Source organism: Gorilla gorilla, chromosome 7, assembly GCF_029281585.2.
Source record: "Gorilla gorilla gorilla isolate KB3781 chromosome 7, NHGRI_mGorGor1-v2.1_pri, whole genome shotgun sequence".
Classification (NCBI taxonomy): Eukaryota; Metazoa; Chordata; class Mammalia; order Primates; family Hominidae; genus Gorilla; species Gorilla gorilla.
Window position 1 is genome coordinate 132,326,797 of NC_073231.2, and position 17,523 is coordinate 132,344,319.

The following is a 17,523-nucleotide window of genomic DNA, read 5'->3' on the forward strand; positions in this document are numbered from 1 at the left end:
ACTTCTGATCATTTTAAAGCATAGGCACAGAGGCTTGCAAAGATGCAGGGACCTGCCCCAGCTCATGCAGGCGGACAATGGTGGGCTGAGAGCAGTGAGAACCAGTCCCATCTCCTCCTACCCACTGCAAGCAGGCTACCAGTTTGGCTGGGGGTTGTTGGTTGAAGTGTATCCCCCCAACACCTGCAACCAAATTCATATATTGAAGCCCTAACTGTGCCCCACCTAGTATCTCAGAATGTAACCTTAATATAACCTTATGTGGAGATAGGGTCTTTACAGAGGTAATCAAGCAAAAATGGTTAATGGGTGGGCCCTAATCTAATATGTATACTTAAAATGACTGGTAAATACAGATACTTAGTAAATATATATACTTACAGGGACTGGTGTCCTTGTAAGTAGAGGAAATTTGGACACAGACGCATCCAGAGGGAAGATGATGTGAAGACACAAGGAGGGGATAGCCATTGCAGATCAGTGAGAGAAGCCTAGGAAAGGTTTCTCCTTCTGTTGACTAAAGAAAAAATGAAGCTTTTAAAGAATTAAAGGTAGGTTCATTCAGAAGCCTTACGGAGGACCACAGACTGAGGCCAATAGCCCAGGAGCAGCCCTTTAGAGAGGTCCTATCAGACTGCCCCAACACAGTATTTAAGCCAATGCCCGTATACAGGTGGTGGAAGTTTAATATGGGCAAAATCACATCAAACTTGCCAAGAAGTTACATTAAAGCAGAGTTACATCAAGATTAACCAGAGGTACATCAGAGTACCTCTGGTTAAAGACTACAGAGGCATAATCACTAATTCCATCAGACGTTGTTCTATAAAGTGTAGGAAAAGGCAAGGGCTAGGGCCATTTATCTTTTAAGGAATTTAGTGACTCAGGCAAGAGACAGGGGGTCATGTGCTCTATCCTCTTTTGTCTTCAAAGAATCCTCCCAGAGAGCTGCACTTTGTCACAGCATCAGGGGCTTTGTGAAATTATGCTAGCAAGCAGAAGTGAGCAAATACGGCTTTTTGCATTTGCTGCTTTGTCTCACACTTCACAGCCCTCAAAGGAGCCAATGCTGCAGACGCCTTGATTTTGGACCTCCAGCCTCCAGAACTGTGAGAAAATAAATTTCTGTTGTTTAAGCCACTCAGTTAATAGTCCACTGTTATGGCAGCCCTAACAAACCAATAAAATGAGTTACCTGGTGATCACATGAAACGTCAGCTGTGATGACAAAAAGGTGCCCTTAAGAACACAAAACAACTGGGGTCCACTATGTGGAAACAGAAGCCTGCAAGGAGGGAAACTGCAGGAAAGGAAGAAATGCCCAGTAGAAGAAAGGCCCCAGGTGCTCGCTCTGGCAGTACATATACTAAAATTGGAACAATACAGAGAAAATTAGCATGGCCCCCGTGCAAGGATGACACACAAATTTGTGAAGCGTTCCCTATTTTTAAAAGTTAACAAAAATTTTTTTTAAAAGACAGGAGGTCCCAGGAAGCCCTGCTGCCTCTCTGCCCACCCTGTCCAGGCCAACCCTGCTACCAGGAAGAAATTCACAGGGCCAAATTACTCAGTCATGTGTATTGAGGCCGGAAATGCATTATTTAATTTTTTGCAGCAGATGTACCTTTTTAATACTGTTTTGTTTCAGGCTAAAATTACAATATTAAAATTTAATATTCAAACATTAGCATGAGTTTGCATTTCTTGAATGTCCACCCACCTTTTTCCTCCAGCATATGTGGAATGGCAACAGGGGAGGGGTGGGAAGAGGACAAGGCTGTGGCTGCTGGTCTTATCTCCGCATCTGAGTGGCTCTGTGGCCTTGATCACATTGCTCCACTCCTCTAGGGTTTGGTTCCCTCCTCTCTCAAATGATGGAAATAACCTGGGTGTTCTAGAAGGCTCCTGTGCCTCAAAGTATTCCCAAGTCTGTGTATCTCTGGAGACTGGAGGGAGCCAAGAAGAGATGGACAACAGATGCCTGAGCAGAACTGATATGTATCTGCACTTTTGCCATCATCAGAGGTTGGAGGGGTCTTGGAGAGAGCCATGAACAAGAGTGTCTCCCAGTGTTGATAGGGTCCCTCCAGACTTTTAGGGAGACAAGTAAAGAAAAATTCCTAGTGGTTGTTCCTATATCTCTTGTAAAGGATAAAAGGTAAACATTGTATGTATACTTTTTTTTTTTTTTTTGAGACTGACTCTTGCTCTGTTGCCCAGGCTGGAGTGTAGTGGTGGGATCTTGTCTCACTGCAACCTCCGCCTCCCAGGTTCCAGCAGTTCTCGTGCCTCAGTCTCCTGAGTAGCTGGGATTACAGGTGTGCGCCACCACACCCAGCTAATTTTTGTATTTTTAGTAGAGACAGGGTTTCACCATGTTGGCCAGGCCAGTGTCGAACTCCTGACCTCAAGTGATCTGCCTGCCTCAGCCTCCCAAAGTGCTGGGATTACAGGCTTGAGCCACTGTGCCCAGCCTCATTACATGTATTCTAAAAATTAAAGATTTTCTGACTGCAAAGTCCTGGATTATTATACTGCAAAGTCCTGGATTCTGTGACTGTATGTGTCTGACAGTACGTGTGTGTATGTGTGTATGCCTATGTCACACACGCATGTGCCTCGGTTTCCCTGGTATCCCAAGAAGATTTTTAGTTTTTCTTTGGGGTAATTACACCTTGAAAAAGCAGGTACTTCAGGACTCCTTCCTTTTCTGTACTCTGAAGTCCAGCTCTTAATTTCTACTATTGGTGAGAGTGCAAGTCGATGTCACCTGACTTAGTACATGGGTGTTCTCTCTAGCCTCTCAGGTTGAAAGTCTCTCTGCAGTGACTCATATCCTCACTCTATGCAGGAAGAATTTTTTTTTTTTAACTAGACCTTTACATGAAATTAGATAAAGTTAACTTATCTCTCTCCTGGCACTTCTTGTGCAGGTCCGCCAGTCAAATCCAGCAGACTGCAAAAATACTAGACTTTCTCCACTGAAGAGTCAGGTAATGTTGAAAGAGTATTATGGCACAGCAATACTCCTCAGAGCAAACGTTGGCTTTTCAGCTAACTTAGAAGTTCCCTGGAAAATGCTTCTTAAGCCTTAGAGAAGAGAGACAGTCTTTTTCATATAACATAGCCAAACGAAGGGTGTGACACTCCATCACCGTCACCATACTCTGCTGATTAGAAGTGATTCACAGTTTCTGCCCACAATGAACAGAAGAGGTAACTCACTGCGGGTCACCTTTAGGTGTGTCCACCACACCATTCTTCCCAACATTTTGTAAGACTTCTTGTACATGCCAGGCATGGTAGCTCACCCCTGCAATCTCAGCACTTTGGGAGGCCAAGGCAGGCAGATCGCTTGAGGTCAGGAGTTTGAGACCAGCCTGGCCAACATGGTGAAACCTCATCTCCACTAAAAATATAAAAATTAGGCCTAGTGGTGCACACCTGTAATCCCAGCTACTCGGGAGGCTGACGCAAGAGAATTGCTTGTACCCAGGAGGCAGAGGTTGCAGTGAGCCGAGATCGCATGACTGCACTCCAGCCTAGGCAACAGAGCAAGACCCTGTCTCAAAAAATATATAAGGAAGCTTAGTAGGGCATGGTGGCCCACACCTGCAGTCCCAGCTACCCAGGAGGCTGAGGCAGGAGGATTGCTTGAGTCCGGGAGTTCAAGGCTGCAGTGGGCTATGATTGTGCAGCTGTACTCCAGCTTGGGTGACAGAGCAAGATCCTGTCTCCAAAATAATAATAATAATAATTAATAATAATAATAATTGAAAGAATAAAAAAAGATGGGGATAGAGATGAAACAAAATTGGCCATGAGCTGATAATTTTTGAAGCTTTGTATTTAGTTATGCAGTGGGTCTCTGTGCTATTCGGCCTACTTTTAAATACATTTAATTTTTTGCATAATAAAAAAATAAGCGACAAGAAACAGTGATCAAGTTAGTAATAATCCTTACCATATTTCAGCAATTCTACATGCCAGACTCTATGCTAAGTGCCTCATTTACATCATCTCATTTGATTCTCACAACGGCCATATCGGAAAGTATTAATAGTGTATTTATAAATAAAAAACCTGCTTCTCTGGTAGGTTAAATGACTTGCCCAAGTATATCAAGAACCAGATGCTGTGTTCTCACTTATGAGTGAGAGCTAAGTGTCAAGTATATATGGACACAAAGAAGGGATCTGCAGACACCAGGGCCTACTGGAGGGTGGGGGGTGCACGGAGGGTGAGGATCAAAAAACTACCTATTGGGTACTCTACTTAGTACTCGGGAGATGAAATAATCTGTACCTCAAACCCTTCTGACATGAAATTTATCTATATAATAAACCTGCACATGTACCCCTGAACCTAAAATAAAAGTTTAAAAAAAAAAACAATCTGCCTACAAACTCAAAACAAACAAACAAAAAACAGATGCTGAATCCAAGTCTCCTTTGATTTCAAAGCCCATATTCTTTTTTGTTTGTTTGTTTGTTTGTTTGTTTTGTTTTTGAGATGGAGTCTCACTTTGTTGCCCAGGGTGGAGTACAGTGGCACGATCTCGGCTCACTGCAACCTCCGCCTCCTGGGTTCAAGTGATTCTCCTGCCTCAGCCTGCCAAGTAGCTGGGATTACAGGCATGCACCACCATGCCTGGCTAATTTTTGTATTTTTAGTAGAGACGAGGTTTCACCATGTTGGCCAGGCTGGTCTCAAACTCCTGACCTCAGGTGATCCGCCCACCTCGGCCTCCCAAAGTGCTGGGATTACAGGCATGAGCCACCACACCCGGCCTCAAAACCCATATTCTTAATTACTATTTCAAGTTAAGTCAACAAGTATAGGTTAAGTGCCTATAATGAAGCACTGGGAAGGTGACAACAATTAGAAGATGTGACGTTTGGTCTCAAGGAGATCAAGGCCGAGAAAATATTTATTCATTGCAATTCTGGCCCTGGATCAACCACTTACAAATGAGGAGAGGCAAATTATCTCAACACACCAGACCTTAGGCCCTTTACCTGTTTGATGAGATCGTAGAATCCATCCTGCGAGTCACAGAAGACAGTAGGGAAGATCAAATGAAGTCATGTAAATAAAAGCCACGAGGAACAGTAAAGGGCTGTATAAGTAAAAAGGACAAAATGAAGCAACAGTAATGGCACTATTGTGGTTGAAGATAAGAAGCCTTTAGCCTACTTAGATTTTTAGTGTTCTAAACCCAGCTGTCCTCAGCCCCGTGGTTTTTCCTTCATGAGAGCTCCTCAACAAATTCACGTATAGGGAGGTTGGCCCTAAGAACACCCAGGACAGTGACATTTCGGAGGCACTGTAGAGAAGCTCAGTTATCACATTGCAGTGTCTTCCTCTCCCGGACTGTGCTTAGCACACAGGAGAGCCACATATGGGGACCGGGAATTATTTCTGATGTAGCGATTGGGAAATCGTGACAATGTATACTAATGAGGTGACAAGAAAGATGGTGTCAGATGCACATTAATCTTTAGCCTGATGTCCTTCTTGATGTCCAACCTCCAGTTTCATCTCCTGCCACACTCATCCCCCATACTTACACTCTTCACACTGGCCTGACTCAAAATGCAGATTCCAGGACTCAGGCTATCTCACTGCCTTCTTACTCACAATTCTCATACCAGAACACCCTTCCTCCTCCCCTCATCTGAATCTTACTTGGTTTTTGAAATTTAAGTCAGGGCCTTCTTAGGAAGATTTCCCTGATTCAGATCCAAGTTGAATTATGATAACCCTCCTTTGGCTCCCATAAAATCTTATAACTTCCTAACTGTGTTTTATGAATAGTTGTCTAGTTTAGCACTATGTCAAGAGCTATTGACAGCAGGGCTGGGCACGGTGACTCACAGCTGTAATCCTAGCCCTTTGAGAGGCCAAGGTGGGAGGACTGTTTGAAGACACCTCAAGCCCATCCAGCCTAGGCAACAGAATGAGATCTTGTCTGTACAAAAAACAAAATATTAATTGGGCTTGGTGACGTGCACCTGTACTCCCAACTACTTGAGAGGCTGAGGCAGGAGGATTGCTTGACCCCAGGAGATCGAGGCTGCAGTGATCCATGATGGTGTCACTGCACTCGTCTGAGCAACAGAGCAAGACCCCACCCCCCAAAAAAGCTATTGAGGGTAGCAGTTTACTCTCATTGCTCTACCTCGAGTGCCTACAGAAGAGCAGAGCACATTTAGGTACTTTGTGTGATTACTTATTGAATAAAAGGATGGTATATCACAGAAAATAATTAACCTATTTCTCCTTTTAATCGTGATGGTTCTTTATCACTAAGTGTTCTTTGCTGAGTACTACATTGGTTTTGAGTGTGCAAACATGGAAACAGCTGCCTCCGATCTACACTGTTCATCGTAATTAAGAGGAGAGAGATTTGGAGGACCGAAAAATCAGAAATGGTGGAAGAGGAGTCCTTAAGGGCATGGCCATATTTTTTGTAAGGCTGGCCGCTATCATAGATCAACTTTGGCCGGGCACGGTGGCTCACGCCTGTAATCCCAGCACTTTGGGAGGCCGAGGCGGGCGATCACCTGAGGTAGGGAGTTTGAGACCAGCCTGACCAACATGGAGAAACCCCGTCTCAACTAAAAATACAAAAATTAGCCGGGCATGGTGGCGCACGCCTGTAATCCCAGCTACTCAGGATGCTGAGGCAGTAGAATCGCTTGAACCCAGGAGGCGGAGGTTGCAGTGAGCCGAGATCGCCCTATTGCACTCTAGCCTGGACAACAAGAGCGAAACTCTGTCTCAAAATAAAATAAAATAAAATAAAATGACAACATAGATCAACTTTGACATTTCATTGGCTTAATGAAATGAAAGTTTATTTCTCACTCATATGAAGTTCAATTCTCCTTTTTTTTTTCACCCGTGTAAGCCCCCAAAAGATGATTCTGACAGCAAGGGGTAGAGGTGAGGATTGCTGTTTGGATTTGATTGGCTCCCACAGTCATACTGGGAGCCAGGTTAACAGAGGCTTCAGTAACAAGAGTCCCTGAGCTTCAATATCCAACCAGCAGGGGGAGAAAGAGAGAGAGGGGATTGTCCATGGAAGTTTTCATGGGCCAGGCCATGTCACTTCTACTCATGTTCCATTGAGTAAACTCAGCCCTACAGTTACATCTAACTGCAAAGGCATCTGGGAAATGTAGTCTAGCTACGTGCCCAAGAGCAAGAGAAAACCACCTTTGCGGATCACATAATAATTTCTACTGCAAAGGTTGAGAGGTGGGGAATGTCAAAAATGAAGAAAAGCAAAGGTAAGATAGGAGGGAAATAGGAGAAGAAAGGCTAAGGGAGGAAGGCAGAAGAGAGGAAGCAAAACAGCACGGAGGAATCTGAAGGAGTCTGTGGTGAGTAGTGTTATACAGCCTCTACTCCAGTGTGCTGAAAACAACCTTCAGTGTACTACATTGTTTAGTAATGATTGTGAGTAGATATAGTTGGGAAGGGACTAGCACTGAAGAATAAGGACAAAGCTAACATGTGGGTGATAGAATGAGCTATCAACACAATTGCATGCTTCTTCCAGCATGATTTCGTTTGTCGAAACATGACTGACGACTCCTTTTGGGTAACTCCCTCTAGAAGCAATTCCCAGCCTTCCAAGAAAATCTCCAACTTTTTAAAAAAGGAAAAGTTACTAAATTTAGTCCCTAGTAATGGCATGGCCAAGATTAAGGCCCAGTCTGTAAATCCCATTGTCTCTCTACTCTACTAGTGAAGTTAAATGTGAGAGAAGAAAATGTGAACCCTGAGCCACTGAGGAATTGAGAAGCTTTCATTTCTCTCATGTCTATTATGCACTTGCTTGCTTTCACTAAAACCTCCTAACCTCTCAGTAAGGCATCATTATCTCCCTTTACAGATGAAGAGGCTGCAATTACCAAGGCACGTCGCTGGTAAGTGGCAGTACTAGGAATAAGAATTCAGACTGCTAATTGTATCAACAACATAATAAAATTTAACATTTATTTATTTAGCATCTCCTATGTGCCAAACAGAATACCAAGAACTTTACCTGCATTATTGAATGTTAATCCTCAAGACAAACCTATGAGAAGTACTAGTAGTATCCCCATTTTGCAGATGAGAAAACTAAAATAGAACGGACATTGTTTATCCAGGTGTTCTTAGCTTCTGACAGTGGGGCTAGTATTTGTACACAGGTGTTCTGACTGTGAGTCCGTTGGACTAGCCTCCTCTCTTCCCACTGTCCTGCTCAAGCTCTGTCAATTATACCCCACTGCTTCCTGAAAACATATTTGCTATATGCAACCCCCACCTCCCGCCCCAAGAAGAGAATATATTTTGGAGTCTTTATGTCTCAGAAGATCACTTTAAAGTCCCTTTCATATGAGTGACCAACTATCCTGGTTTGACTGGACCTGTTCCAGTTTGGCTCTTAGAGCCTTTCGTCCTGGGAAACTCTTCAGTCCTGAGCCCACTGGGACTGTTGGTCAACCTATTTCCCACTCTGAAATCTGTGAGTTTATACACTTTTTGCAAGACCCTCTGTTCTACCCTGGAAAGAGAAGGATCAATTGTGCACACCCTCAGAATTTCACCTCTCCTCTCAATTAGTCAGACTTAAGTTATCTACCCTGTTTTTCTCCTTTTAACCTACTCCTATAGCTGCCTAAGAAACATATGTGAAAAATTTGACACCCTTGGCAGAAATGAAGGTCTATAATATACTTCATGGGTTATGCAGTTTTATTGTTCATGAAGACTTTAATGAGGGATCAGTCTTCATTTTTAGTAAGTCATCTAAGCAGTGCATTTGAGACTGGGTATCACTAGGAATCAGCAAGTCCCCCTGTGGCCTGTGCTGTTTCTGAACCAAGAGAACTAAGAGAAGCCGTGACCAGAAGCTGAGACAAGAAGCACCTAGTGAGATCCGGGACAACTTTTCCAAAGACTACATATCTTTAAACACTGTTTGAGGCATAATCCTAGATTGTTGATTCAAATGTGGCACAGGAGTAAGTTAGCTTTAGAGATGTCATAGTCTGAAATAAGAGCATGTTAGCAGGCCATCTGTAGAGGAGAAGTTTGCCTGGGTGGGATCTGAAATATGAACAAAAATTCACCATTACCATTAACCAGCTGCCTCACTTTCCTTTAATTTCATGTTAGGGTTTTGTTTCTTTAGCTTGCCACCCATAACAAAGTATGTCATCCTGAGATCTTTTTTTTTTTTTTGAGATGGAATCTAGGTCTGTCACCCAGGCTGGAGTGCAGTGGCGCAATCTCCGTCTCGCGTGTTCAAGCAATTTTCCTGCCTCAGCCTCCAGAGTAGCTGGGACTACAGGTGCCCACCACCACACCCGGCTCATTTTTTTTTTTTTTTTTTGGATTTTTAGTAGAGACGGGGTTTCACCGTGTTAGCCAGGGTGGTCTCGATCTCCTGACCTCATGATCCACCCGCCTTAGCCTCCCAAAGTGCTGGGGTTACAGGCGTGAGCCACCGTGCCCAGCCCATAATAGCAGTTATTAATAATGATGATTAAAATTTTCTTAAGACACCCAAACCCACCAATCATTCTTAGCCTCGTGAAAGGTGGGATAGTCATGCTAATTTTGTGTGTATCCCAATATGCTTTAGTGTGAAACACACAGCACCACTTGTGAAGTGTCTTCTTGCCAAAACATTTTGAAACAAGCTGAATCTTTATCAAATCCAGCCACGAGAGCTCACTTACAAGAAATACAGCATGTGATAAACAAGTTAAATTAAACTACAAGAAAGCAAAGAGATATATCCAGAATGCGAGACATACTAAAGGACAAATGATTTGATTTCAACAATAAATCAATAGCAGGGAGAAAACCAAAAGAGAGGTAGTGAGAGATGGAGAGGAAGGGAGAAATAGAGAGAAAGAGAGAGACTGTGAGAGAGACAGAGAAAGAGAGAATAAATTGTGGTTATACTATTATCTCACCATGTTGTATTCAATTGAGGGGTTCTTGAAAGAGAACTGGATTCAGAGCCAGATAATCTAGATTTATATTTTGCTTCAGCTACTGTCACTAAACAAACTTGGGGGACTCATCAGGGAGTGATAATTGAAGAGTTGATTTGAGGTTTAAATGGGACCTTGTATACAAAAAATGTGTAAAAAAAGTGTTGTATGAATTGTCTCATTTAAATACCTATGCAGGGAGCTATTGCAGTGCACACCGTTTCTCTCCCTTTGCTCATACTGTCCCCATGCACGTCAAACCTGTCTTCCCCATCCATTAATTCATTCAGCCAATGTGCTTTTACTTAAAAGCACATGTGACTGTCCCACATGTGTGCTCGGGATGGAATCATTTATAAGGACAGTAAGAAAAGTCCCTTATGAAGAGTGTTTACAATGCAGAGAAAGTGTCCCAGCCGCATAACAAAATAAGGGCAGAGCCAACAAAATGCGGCATAGAGTTTGGGGCAGGCAGGCACAGATTGAAAACCCAGATCTTCCACTCCTGGCTGAGTAAGTCAAATCCACTCTCTACGCTTCATTTTCTTGCTCTCTTCTCTGGGAGACTGACCTGTAGAAAGAACTTCAGGCTCTAGTACCCTCTGGCTCCACACTAGGTTTGGCTCCCAAAAGACAGTGGAGGTAGAGAGGAGAAGTGGGAAGTACAGCCTCCTCCCTGAGTTCCGATTTAGGACTGGCTTCATCCTACAACCTGACTCCTCTCAAGGTGGCCTTCTGAACACAATTCTCTCCTTCCCTTCTCTCTTTAGTTCTTCGTTTCTAACTAGTTCTGGACTATGGCACCATCCCCTGTAGCTTCCTAAGGCTGCCCACACATTTTTAATAATCCTTTGTTAAATTGATTGTGAAGTAGCCTCCTCTGTAGCCATTCAATTCCTATAATCCATAGGTGAATCTTGGGCAAGTCTCTTAAACTTTTTCAGCCTATGTTTACTGTCTGTCAAATGGAATTAAGTGTAATTCCTCTCTCATGGTCCTAGGCAACTTCAGTTAAGAAGGGTCCTCTGGAATATGAAAAAGACTACCTGGAAGAAGGACCAGGTCAGGGTTTAAATCTGATTTTTGCTCTTATAAACTCAGTTACCTTGAGCATTTTGCCACAAATCTCTTTGCAATTCAATTCCTTGTGGGTAAAGGGATTATAACAAATGTTTAATAGGATTTAGAGTTTTGGCTTAGACCCTAAAGATTGGAACATAGCTAAGTAGCTGTGCATTCTAAAGAGAGGAGGTAGACCACTCTGGATGAGAACTGCCAGCCCATGACCAAATCTAATACTTTCAACAGCTTGTTTATGGGAAGATTAGCAGCTTCCTTAGAGGGAAAAAAATTCTTTCTAAGAGGCTTGTAGTATTGCAGATGGTTTGCTTTCATTCACTCCCAAGCAAAGTGAGGCAGTATGACGCAGTATGAGATAATCCTGGAGAGAGGATTTATGGCAAGATGGTAGACTGGCATTGCACTCCCAGGCTGGATGCTTGCTGAAACGCAGAGATGCAGAAGCTAGTCCCAAGCTACTCCAGAGGGTGGAACATCATGGAGTTCTTAGGAGATCTTAAAATATATTCTTTTGACATTGAAAGCATAGTTTTTCTTCCTAGTGTTCACCTGGAGAAGACTGAGGTTGGAGCTTGGTAAAGCTACCCACAATGGCCGAGCAAGTATGTGTGCATTTTGCCAGAGCAGGCAAATGCCACAAAAGGAAGCCAGCTTAATTTATCTCTGCTCAAGGGGACTTGTGGTACCACCAGGGGCAGGAGTTGAGAGACGTCACAGGTTTCACCTAGCCCATGGCCAAGTCAGGGTCTCTGAAGAACCCCCACGAAAAGTGCCAACTGGAAGAGCCAACATTTGGATCTTACCATTTGGAAGGCTTTCAACAGTCAAGAGAGCATCACAGCCAGCATCTGCCTCCATCTCTCATCCCTCCACAGCTATTATATTGGAAAATCCATCAGCAGTTAGATGAGTAGGGTAGGAAGTACTGCGAAGAGCGAAAGAGCAGATCCAGCGTCTTTACGCCTTTCCTGGCACCTGATCCTCCAGACAAGCCCCAGCTGAGCAGAGGGGAGAAGGCTTAACCTGAATGTGAGATTAAATTTGATTTAGATTGAACTGGACTTTTAAAATACTTGCAAGTGGGCTGGGTGCAGTGGCTCATGCCTGTAATCCCAGCACTTTATGAGGCCAAGGCGGGTGGATTACCTGAGGTCAAGAGTTCGAGAGAAGTCTGGCCAATATGGTGAAATCCTGTCTCTACTAAAAATACAAAAATTAGCCGGGAGTGGTGGTGCACACCTGTAATCCCAGCTACTCAGGAGGCTAAGGCAGGAGAATCACTTGAGTCCAGGAGATGGAGGCTGCAGTGAGCCGAGATCATGCCACTGCATGATCATGAGACAGAGCGAGACTCTATCTCAAAAAAAAAAAAAAAAAAAAAGAAAAAAGAAAAAAAAACAAACTTGCAAGTGACTGGGAAGCTACAGAATATTCTCAATGTGTCATCAGGAAAGGCGAAGGCAAATGCAACTATATACATTTTGAAGGCAATAGGCAGAAAAGCAAAGCTATTGCCTGATGGTATCACCCAGGTGCAACCTATTTTCAAGAAATTTACTTTGCAGAGTATTTGTGAAGAATAACTAAAATAACATAATGCAATACCTAGAATAGTACATCTTAGGATAGCAATATGTCCTTCTCGTCATCATTACTAAAGATTTCACTCTATATGTTGAACGTGCAAGTTAGGAACACATGAAGTGTTCACGTTCCTACAGAGTCAGTGTAGAAGGGTGGTTGCCCTAGTGGGCTTCAAGGCCAGTAATCTGTTTTTAGGGGACCTCAGGCCCCAGTGTGAACAAAAGGCCAAGAGCAAAACACAAAAAGCCATAGAATCATTCATGATGATTGTTGAACCAAAGTCTGATTGAAACCCACATCATCAGTTGGTTGCTGGACTATCAGGGTCACACAATATTTTTCAAATCCTTAAAGCAGGCCAGGTGCAGTGGCTCACGCCTGTAATCCCAGCATGTTGGAAGGCCGAGACGGGTAGATCACCTAAGGTCAGTCGTTCCAGACCAGCCTGGCCAACATGCCAAAACACCGTCTCTACTAAAAATACAAAAATTAGCTGGGCATTGTGGTGTACACCTGTAATCCCAGCTGCTCAGGAAGCTGAGGCACAAGAATCACTTGAACCTGGGAGACAGAGGTTGCAGTGAGCAGAAATCGTGCCACTGCACTCCAGCCTGGGTGACAGAGTGAGACTCAGTCTCAAAAAAAAAATAAAATAAAAGAAAGGAAAGGAAAGGAGAAAAGAAGAGAAAAGAAAAGAAAAAAGGAAAGAAGAGAAGAGAAAAGAGAAAAAAGGAGCTGGACGTAAAATTTTCACTATACTTGCTGTGCATTTTCCTGCAGCATAAAGCGATGTTTACTAATGCTGAGCATTTCAGGTAAGTTTGCTTTGATCCCATCTTGGATTCATGACTGTGATTCACATTGATAAGCATCATTATAATGTACACTATAGACCAGATACCTTTGTCATCTGATGTATTTTATAGGTACGTTTTTTTTTTTGTTTTTTTTTTTTTGAGACAGAGTCTCACTCTGTTGCCCAGGCTGGAGTGCAGTGGCGTGATCTTGGCTCACTGCAACCTCCATCTCCTGGGTACTTGTGCCTGAGCCTCCCTGAGTAGCTGGGATTACAGGCGCCCGCCACCAAGCCAGGCTTATTTTTTGTATTTTCGGTAGAGACGGGGTTTCACCATGTTGGTCCCGCTGGTCTCGAACTCCTGACCTTGAGTGATCCATCTATCTCAGCCTCCCAAAGTGCTGGGATTACAGGAGTGAGCCACTGCACCCAACCTAAACATTAAAATATATACATGTATATTTGGCTAACCTCTTAAAGGAAAGTTGCTATATACCTTGTATTCTATGACTCCTCATTCCAGTATCCTTTCTCCTCCCCCATCATCCAGGTCACATAGGAGAGTGATCAGCATATCTTGGGAGCACAGTAGACACAGGTTAAGGAGATCCCCTGCCTGCAGTCTCCCAATCAAATCATAGGTAGGTATCGAGTAGACAGCAAGTTATTTTTTGTTTTTATTTATTTATTTATTTTTGGTAGAGATGGAGTCTCCTACACTGCCCGAGCTGGTCTCAAACTCCTGGCCTCAAGCAATCCTCCCACCTCGCCTCCCAAAGTGCTGGGATTACAGGCATGAGCCACCATGTCCAGTAAAAGCTAGTTCTCAGAGCGAGAGGGAGTCAGACAATTGTTCTTTCTATTAAATGTTATCTTAACTGATCTTATGGCTAAACATATCAATTTTGGAGAAATAAGTGGCAGGAGATACGGAGACAAGAGTGAAGTTATGGCCCTCTAATGGTGAGAAGAAGGGAAGCAAAAAATTCTACCTTTTTTTTTTTTGAGAGAGAGTCTCGCTCTGTCACCCAGGATGGAGTACAATGGCGCGATCTTGACTCACTGCAAGCTCTGCCTCCTGGGTTCACGCCATTCTCCTGCCTCAGCCTCCCAAGTAGCTGGGACTACAGGTGCCCACCACCACACCTGGCTAATTTTTTGTACTTTTTAGTAGAGACGGGGTTTCACCGTGTTAGCCAGGATGGTCTTAATCTCCTGACCTTGTGATCTACCCGCCTTGGCCTCCCAAAGTGCTGGGATTACAGGCGTGAGCCACCACGCCCGGCCTACATTTGTTCTTTTTTTAAAATTTTTAAATACTTCAAACTTGCATAAAATTACAGACAGTAAGACAAACATCCACAGAGCACCCACTCCCCAGATTAAATAAATGCTAACAAACGCAACCTCCCACATTTGCTTCACTTTCTCTGGTTGAGGCAGATCCAGAGACTTGAGGCCCACCAGACTTCCAGGGCCCCAGGACGATGTCCATTTGTCTTTGCTGTCTATGTCCACCTCTCTATGCCTGGAACATCATTGCCCACATTCTCCCCCAGTTCAGCAATCCATTCCCTTCTTCTCCAAAGGGAACCCAGTATAGTGAAAGACAACATCAAAGTTCGTTTTTGCTTCACTCAGAGCTGTTGAGGTTTTGTTTTTGTTTGTGTGTAAGAAAAATTCTGCTTTGAGCCTCAGAATTGAAATAGAAATTGGCCTGTAACCAGACTAAAATTGTGTGTACCCTGTCACATGAAAGCCTTAATAATAAAAGCTCTGTTCTTTGAAGCCCTGATATGTACTAACCCATTTATTGTATTATTATGTATTTGTCTTCCCAGGAACACTGTGAGACTCTGGGGTGAGCTTGCATTTGCAGACAGGAACTGAAGGGCTGGAGAGGTTACGCTCACCCAGGTGCAGTTGCCCAGCATGCGAAAGAGGAGACATTCTAAACCCTGCACTTAAAAAATAAATAAATAAATAAAGTTACAGACTGTCTTTTGTTTTGCAATATCTAGGTTAGTTCCCTGTAGGCCTTTTCTATGTTCCAGATAGCTGAGGTTGAGAGGTACATGACTTCCAAATTAGTGGGGGAAAGTGGGACTACTTTACTTAAATGGACGTTTTTTACAGCAAGGTCTTTAATTCCTAGATGTAATTTTTATTTTATTTTTTAATTTAGATATAGGAAGGGTGTAGCAGACCTTCTTTACTATTAATACCACTCTTAGGTCAGTGACTTCAAAGCAGCACCTGACACTGATTCTGATTGCATGTGATTCTCTGGGGAGGGCTCTCAGGAGGGAGGATACGCAGGAGGTAGAATGGAAAGGTGGCTAAGCTGGATGTGATCTCAGCTGCAGTCTAGCCCTAACCTGATTGCACAGGGAGCTCTGGAGCATGAAATACACCTACCAAGTGTGTTTCCACTTTGAAACATGGGGGCTAGACTCTGTAGATGGTGAGACCACCTTCCCACAGCAGCTGGGGAGTTTGTGCAGGAGCCAACTAAAGAAAATCTGGAGAGGGAACCTACATCCCAGCTCCACTGTCCTCAAATGTTTGGATGATTGACTGATGAGAGCTATCAGCAGCTATTTGCATTACTATAGAAAGACACAGACGAATAATTAAAAGGTTTGAATTGGCACCATAGAAAACTCATTATCATTTAGATAATTAGACACATTGAACCAGGAGATTGAGCATAGGGAGGTAGAAGGCTGGCCTTAAATGGTTAATTTCTTCTAGCACATGCAAAACCATTAAAGTGAGAGTGAGTTTGGTTGACGGCTGACTACCTTCAGAACCTTCTGCTGTTCTTTCTGATGATGTCTTCATTGAGGCCCCACTGCTAGCCTTGAGATTGCTGATTTCAAGGCACTTTCAAGACAAAAATAAAAATTCCATTTTCTTTCTGCAGGAGATGACTGTGTGCTCCCTTTGAGCTGGCCCAGGGGAAGCATTCAAAATACATTGCTGAAAGTAAATGGAATTTTACAGTTATGTAAATTGCAACTCACCCCTGAAAACTCCATTTTATCAAAACTCCTGGTTAATACTGTTTTTCATGCTCAGGTATTCTCCCCAATCACACAGGCAGGGAATGCAGGAGCCCAGGAGGAGACTATTTCAGAGCAAAGTCCCTTAAAGAGGCCTCGGGTACTAATGTCCTCAAAGTCTGCCTTGCAACAAACAAAACACAGACCTTTAACCTGGCAGGCAGGTGTGGGGGCAGAACAGAGGCCACCCTACTTAGATTCAGAAGAATTACCTTGCCTCTTACTAGCTATGTGCCCATGAGCAAGCCGTTGCCCCCCGACTCCCCAGAGTGTGAGCAGATCCTGTGAATATGATAAGATGGTCATTCCCATGATTAGTTTATATTATATAAGATTTGATTTAGGAATGAATTAATGGCATTCATAGTGACCTGGATGAGATTGGAGACTATTATTCTAAGTGAAGTAACTCAGGAATGGAAAACCAAACATCGTATGTTCTCACTCATAAGTGGGAGCTAAGCTATGAGGATGCAAAGGCATAAGAATGACACAATGGACTTTCAGGACTCAGGGGGAAAGGGTGGGAAGGGGGTGACGGATAAAAGACTACAAATAGGGTGCAGTATATAATGCTCAGGTGATGGGTGCACCAAAATCTCACAAATCACCACTAAAGAACTTACTCATGTAACCAAACACCACCTGTTTCCCAATAACCTATGGAAATAAAAAATTTAAGAAAAAATCAGCCTGGTGGGGTGGCTCACGCCTGTAATCCCAGGACTTTGGGAGGCCAAGGCAAGTGGATCACCTGAGGATCAGGAGTTCGAGACCAGCCTGGCCAAGCTGGTGAAACCCTGTCTCTACTAAAAATACAAAAATTAGCTGGGCAAGGTGGCTCACGCCTATAATCTCAGCTACTCAGGAGGCTGGGGCAGGAGAATCTCTTGAACCCAGGAGGCGGAGGATGCAGTGAGCTGAGACAGTACCACTGCACTCCAGCCTGGGCAACAAGAGCAAAACTCCATCTCAAAAAAAAAAAACAAACAAAAAC

General features: G+C 43.5%; 1 long non-coding RNA gene and 1 other non-coding gene across 2 annotated transcripts; both read left to right on the forward strand.

Moving 5' to 3' along the window:
• The first annotated feature begins 1,342 nt into the window (after window positions 1-1,342).
• LOC115935755 (U6 spliceosomal RNA) lies at window positions 1,343-1,449 on the forward strand. Its single transcript, XR_004071358.2, has one exon. It is a non-coding gene; the product is annotated as a U6 spliceosomal RNA (small nuclear RNA).
• A 1,570-nt stretch (window positions 1,450-3,019) lies between these two features.
• On the forward strand, window positions 3,020-15,462 carry LOC134759039 (uncharacterized). The gene is made up of 3 exons (XR_010134895.1): window positions 3,020-3,216; window positions 14,012-14,102; window positions 15,303-15,462. It is a non-coding gene; the product is annotated as an uncharacterized lncRNA (long non-coding RNA).
• The last annotated feature ends 2,061 nt before the right edge of the window (window positions 15,463-17,523 follow it).